A 6,639-nucleotide genomic window follows, 5' to 3' on the forward strand; every position below is an offset into this window, starting at 1 on the left:
GCTTCTGTACAAACGGTAGAGATTATTATCCAATGTCTGCTTTTAAATTGGAACCTGTTTTCTTCCAGCGAGGAAATGTTATGGGGTAACATACATTTTTACCAATCAAATCGGCCCCATTTCACCTGGTAAGGTGAGACTTTCTGGAAACCAATGATGCCCATACATTTTTTCCAGAATGTATTTAGAACTAAGTAAACCAGATACGGGACCAAATGGGAAAATAATGATTTTAAAGGAACCCTCCAAGAGGAAACTAGTCTTGAGACTGACTGAATGTTTGCTAACCATCTTTTCTTCATTATTAACTGTTAGGACAGCCTCAGGGTACCCGCTCTACTCAGCATGGCCAACACAACCCAGAGACTTACAGGGAGACCTCTAACTCTCGGCTTGCTACATGGGAGTCTGTCCATAGAGGGGAACCAGCCCACAGTGCCTGAAGAGTCCCCTTTTGGGATACATACCAATTGCGAGGAATTTGGCCCTGAGTCCCTCAAGAAAAAAAGCAGATATTTTGTCGCAGGGCCTGATCTCAATATATAAAATGAGCAATGGAGAGGTTTGGCCAGTCGATGACACCGTTCATTTCAATCCTATCTAGCTACAAAACCAAAAGTTTTACTACTGTTCCCATGGGAAAAAGACAGAGGTTCCATATATTTAGGTCTTTATGGCTCTCAGAGATGACCCTAAGCTATATGTCAGTAAACTGAAAAAATATACCCAGATATAAAATTAAAAAAAACACAAAAACAACCATTTCAATTATGGGCTAAAAAAAAAAAAAAAAAAAGCAGATAGGCCCAAGTGCTTATGACGTGCAGTTGTGGAAAAGTAACTAAAATACAGGGGGAGACTAAAGGAAGATGAGTTATTTTCACAAGGTCTGTTTGTGTCGGTTTCTCTTTGCCTTCACAGAACCCTCATCCCCCATCTCTGGTGATAAGAATGTTCCTTTTCTCCCGGTAGGGGAGGGTGTCTTTCACATGGAAATATTATCGCTTGCTTTCAGAAGAAAAGGGGGAGGAGGGTCAGAATGTCCTTCTTATACCTGCTGTTTTTCAAGTGTCTTTAACTCAAAATAAGTGGCATATTTTGGGCTGGTACATTCTGTCACTGTTCAGCTCTGGCCAAGATCTTTAGGTAAGGGTTATTCGTGGAACTGAAGGCCGCTAAGATCTTGAAGGTCTGAATTGTCAAAGGATCCCCAGAGCTGTTCAGCACAGCCTGTTCAGTTCCAGAGGTGGCTGCTAGACATCCAAAATGAAATTCATCACCTTCATCCTGAAGTCGACTTCTCGCTCTGAGTTCCCTACTTTGTTTGACTGTTGTCTATTCAAAATCAGTGTGAAACCCTTGGCTTCTATCTTTTATTTGCCCCGCATCCAAATACATAATCCTTAAGTCTTATTGATTCAATTTCTTGAATCATGTCCCCCCAAAGATATGTTAAAGTCCTAACCCCCAGAACCTCAGACTGTCACCCTGTTTGGAAACAGGGTCATTGCAGATGTAATCAGTTAATATGAAATCATGCCGGAGTAATAAGGTGTGTGTGGGGGGTGTCCTTGTGATGTGAAGAGACAGACACACACGGGGAGAACACCATGTGATGACAGAAGCAGAAACTGGAGTGACAGCAGCTGCAAGCCAAGGGACACCAAGGCTTGATGGCCACTACCAGAAGCTAGGGAGAGGGAAGGAAGATTCTACCCAGAGCCTCAGAGACACCGCGGCTCTGCTGACACCGTGAGTGTGGGCTTCTAGCCTTCAGAGCTGTGAGAGAACACACTTCAGTTATGTAAGCCACCAGGTTTGTGGGACTTTGTTAGGGTAGCCCCGGGAGACTAATACATCCATTCACACGCTTCCCTAGGTCATCAGACTCATTTTGCTGCAAGAGCCTCTGAACTGGTTTCTCAGCATCCAGGGCTGCTTCCTTGACATTCACTCTCCATAGAACAGCCTGAATGAGCTTTCTAGGCTCAAATGACTTGCCTGTTTACACGTGTGTCCACGGCTTCCCAGTGCTCTAAAGATGGATTCTGAACGTCCTTAATGGATACACCAGGCCCCGCCATGTGCCTTTCCAAGCACCGACTTAAACCACAGTTCTCAGCTCTCCTTCATGACTGCAACTCCTCAGCGTTCCTACCGTCTTGGACGTCTGGGCTTTAATCCCCATTAGATGTCCCTTTTCCCAAGAAGCCATTCCCAACTCCCTCCATATCGATAGTTCTCTCCTAAGAGCGTACACAAATCTTAGCCCATCAGAACATGGATTCATTTATTTACACTGCACGCCCACTTGTGTGCCTCCCTACCCTAGTCTGTAAGCTCCCCAGGGGCAGGGACCCTGTCTTCTTCAGCCTGGTAGTGTCAGTAACCGGTAGTGACTGTTCCATTTAAGGGGCTCAGTTCACTGGATCGCAGAACAGGGGACTGATTGATTTTCTTCTCATTCCCTGTGAGTTTCAAATTTCAGATTTGGAAAGATTTTAACCACCAAATGCAATTTATGAAGTTAACCTATTTAGGCTTTTCAGGGGATTTGTGCATGGTTTTCTTTTCTTTTTAATATTGAAAACTGTTTGAAGAATTTGCAAGCTGTTTTCTTTTTTGTGGGGAAGTCACTCAGGAAACTGAGGCCCAGAGGAGTGAAACGACTTGTCTAAGGTCTATAGTAAGTTTGTAATGACACCAGGCTAAAACTCAAGTTTTCTGACTTCTCTCCAGGATTCTTCCTGCTCTTCCACCATAGGTAAGCTAGTTGTGCATTGGTGCAATTTTTAACAACAGGCTCTCTTGATTTGTAACATTTACTGGTTCCTGTGGTGTAAGTACGTTTACCTTGGTGAATTTCAAGATACCCATGTGAAGTCACTGAACCAGATTCTATGCTCTCTACTGTCTTAAATGTTTATAGTGCTGGGGAGTCCAGCCATTGAGAAAGTGGCTGTTGTCAGAACACGCACAATTCTGTCTATGATATGATGCAAAATGCTGCAAATAAAAATAAAGGATCCCAAAGAAACAGCCTGTTGAAAAAATGCCCAGATGGAAAACTCATGTAAACAGAAAACGTTCATTGTCATGTGTTGGAATCCAAAGCCAGCGATAACCTCTGCAAAGATGCGTTGAGGAACCAAACATACAAGTCCCCGAAGCAGGCCCACCTCCTCTCTGTATCTCCTCTGATTTACCTCAAGCAGAAATAATTCCTCCTTCCTTAGTAGTTCCTGTATATTTATATTCAGCTGCTTTTCTATTTTTAGAATTGCCTACAGAATATATTCAAGCTTCCTAGCTTGGCAGAGAGCTCTTCTACCAAATGAGTTTCCAGAGAAGTTGAAGTGAGACAGCAGGCACACAGGCTTTGGGGCTTGATCAGCTGTGGGTTCCACTCCTGAATGGCTACCTAATGCTGTGAGGTCTCATGCCCGGTGTCCTGACTTCTGGGCCCCAGTTTCTTCATTCTTAGATGCCTTCCTTGTAAGATTAGCATAAGGATAAAACAACATAAGACATGTCAGGTGCCTAACATGCCACCTGGCACATGTTAAGGAGGTGAGAAATGCTTGTTCTCTCCTTTGATAGGTTAAACATTTACTGCCTGTTCAAATCACCTTTATATTTTTCAAGACCTTGTTTGCCTGTGAATGAGTTAGTTCATTTACTCAGCCACTATGGACTGAATCTCTGATTCCATTGTCTTTAACCCTTTGACTGCCATGCGTAGTTTGAAATTTGGATCAACATGAGAAAAAAGTATATCAGTATATAACCTGAGGTACAAAAAAAAGCGGACAAAACATAAAATTCGAATTATTCCATTGTTATTTACATTTATAGCCATCAAAAAAAGAGTTGCTGGGAGCGACGCTGGCACTTTTGGGAAAATTTGTCAGCATTGCTCACAGCGACGTTGGTACTCAAAGGGCTAAAAATAAGTGGTTTTGCAGAACTAGGATATGGGTAAATTCTTGTGCTCAGGGGTCAGGGAGACAAGGCAAGAGTCCATGAAAGTTTTTCTTCCTTTCTTCCTTCCTTCCTTTCTTCTTTCTTTCTTTCTTCCTTTCTTTGGTTCTTTCTTTTCTCTCTCTCTCTTTCTTTCAAAATAAGGACCATTTCATGAATTTCCATGTCGCCCTTGCTCAGGGACCAGGCTAATCTTCTCTGTGTAGTTCCAATTTTTAGTATATGTGCTGCTAATGCGAGCATGAAAAGTTGGTGGTAATAAGGGGTCTGTTCATGATTAAGCCTCACCAAATAAAAGCTATAAGTTCTCTGGCTTCACCCTTTCCTACATTTCTTAACTTCCCCGTCTATTTTATACCAACCAATTATGCTTCTTAATCCCTGCATCATTTCTCCTCCTTTCCACTCCCAGCTGATAACTCTCCAAATTATCCCCATACCTATGACACTTCTCCTGTTCTGGTTTGTTTAGTTGGATTTTGTTTTTATTTTTTTGATTCAGTTGTTGGTAGTTGTGAGTTTGTTGTCATTTTTTAAAAAATATGCTTTATTGTTTATGCTATTATAGTTGTCCCAATTTCTTTTCCCTTTGTTCCCCTCCACCCAGTGACCCCCCTCCCTCCTATTGCTCTCCCTTCTTAGTCCATGCCCATTGGTTGTGTATATAGTTCTTCTCCACATCTTCCTATCTACTCCACTCCCTCCTACTAAGCTTCTTAATTCCTGTACCATCTCCCTCCCTTTCCGCTCCACACTGACCTCCCCCCAAAATATTCTCCATACCTATAATTCTTTCCCCACTCTCGTTTCCTACTTAGTTTGCCTTTGTTTCAATTCCCTAGCTTCTGTTGTTGGTTGTTGTGATACAGTTTTCATTTTAATGTTCATAGTTTTGATCCTCCTTCTCCTAAACAAGTCCCTTTAACATTTCATATAACAGTGGTTTGGATCTGATGAACTCCTTCAGTTTTACTTTGTCCTGGAAGCACTTTCTCTGCCCTTCTATGCTAAACGACAGCTTCCCTGGATAGAGTAATCTTGGTTGTAGGTTTTTGCTTTTCATTACTTTGAATATATCTTGCCAGTCCTTCCTTGCCTGCAGTTTCTTTTGAGAAATCAGCTGATAATCTTATTGGAACCCCTTTGTATGTAATTCTCTTCTTCTCTCTTGCTGCTTTTAAGATTCTCTCTTTATCCTTAATTTCTGACATTTTGATTATAATGTGTCTTGGTGTGGTTCTCCCTGGGTCCAGTTTTTTTGGAACTCTCTGTGCTTCCTGGATCTGTAAGTCTATTTCTTTCCCTAAGTCAGGAAAGTTCTGCTTCATTATTTTTTCACATAATTTTTCAATTTCTAGTTCTTCTTCTTCACCTTCTGGCAGCCCTGTGATTCAGATGTTGGTCCACTTATAGTTGTGTGATAAGTTTCTGAGCCTCTCCTCATTTTCCTCACTTCTCGTTTCCTCTTGCACTGGTTGACTGTTTGTTCCTTCCCTATGTTCTGATTTGTTGATTGTGGGCGGCCGATCCTCGTGGTTTAGGGAATTGTAGCCCCGGCCTGAGCATGACTGCCACTAGCATCCCGGCCGTGCCTGTCTTTAAGTCTCAACATAAGGCTGTATGTGGAACATGACTGAAAACCACTTAGAGGGTTGTCATGGGAATTAGATTTGAAAAATGCTTATTATGCTTTTATGCTTTAGAACTTGCTCTGCTTTCTTTATCATTAATGTAACATAAACAATCTCTAGCAAGGAATGTATGAAACCTTGCACCTACTGCCAGTGTGGCGTCAAGATGTTTGATAGACCCTGATGCAGACGTCACTGTACCCTCTGTACTAGTACATGTAATCTGTTACTGTCGACTGTAATCCTAACGCCTCCAAACTATTGATGATTCATGAATCTTGACCTTGTTTCTCTCATGTGTATCCTCCTCAATAAAAGGCATGAGGGAAGAAGGTCTAATTGCTGTTCTCCACTAGAGAGAGCAGTCACCTTTCTTCCCCCAGACATAATAAAGTGTCCTGGGTAAAAGTTTGTTCTGCCATGGTCACGAAGCCTCTGCTGGACAGAACAACTTCCAACCAAGCCTAGGGTGTGCGAGGCACCTCCGCCACTAATTTCGTATGTGTTTTTGTTCATTTCAGCAGGACTAGCCTTCATTCCTTCCCCATCTTGTTTAAGATCTGCTGTTAGGTCTGTTGGCGGCGGCAGCCGTCCGTCTCGAGAGACGATGGTGTAGCTTCTTAAGAGTCTATCTGCACCGCCGAGAATGGCTGTGCAGTCCGACTCGGGAGTGACACGGTATCTGTCTCCCGTGTTGAATCGACATCTTGCGATGACGCTGGAGTGTCCTCTCCAGTGAAGCTGAAGCTACAGAGCCTGGGCAGGGTGATATGGAGGGTCTGCTGTTGCCCATGCAGCAGACCCCCCCTCTCTTCGCAGCTGAAGGGTCCAAGGGAAAGACGGAGTCAATACAGCTTGGCTTCAGGTGCGCCGCAGGAGTTGCCGGTGTTGACTACAACGTCAAACCGCCTTAGGGACTCCGGCTCCGGATTTTCTGTCGGGGTTTACTCCCTTAGCCTTTCCCCAGAAGAGGTATGCCGCAAGGCAGCGGAGGTTTTTTGGAATCAGAGTTTTCCTTCTCTGATGT

At 43.3% G+C, this 6,639-nt stretch overlaps 1 non-coding gene across 1 annotated transcript; it reads right to left on the bottom strand.

Moving 5' to 3' along the window:
* Positions 1-4,116: 4,116 nt before the first annotated feature.
* LOC150014357 (U6 spliceosomal RNA) lies at positions 4,117-4,224 on the bottom strand. Its single transcript, XR_016510195.1, has one exon. It is a non-coding gene; the product is annotated as a U6 spliceosomal RNA (small nuclear RNA).
* Positions 4,225-6,639: the final 2,415 nt, after the last annotated feature.

This window comes from Furipterus horrens, unplaced genomic scaffold, assembly GCF_987537825.1.
Source record: "Furipterus horrens unplaced genomic scaffold, mFurHor1.1.pri manual_scaffold_3, whole genome shotgun sequence".
Taxonomy (NCBI): Eukaryota; Metazoa; Chordata; class Mammalia; order Chiroptera; family Furipteridae; genus Furipterus; species Furipterus horrens.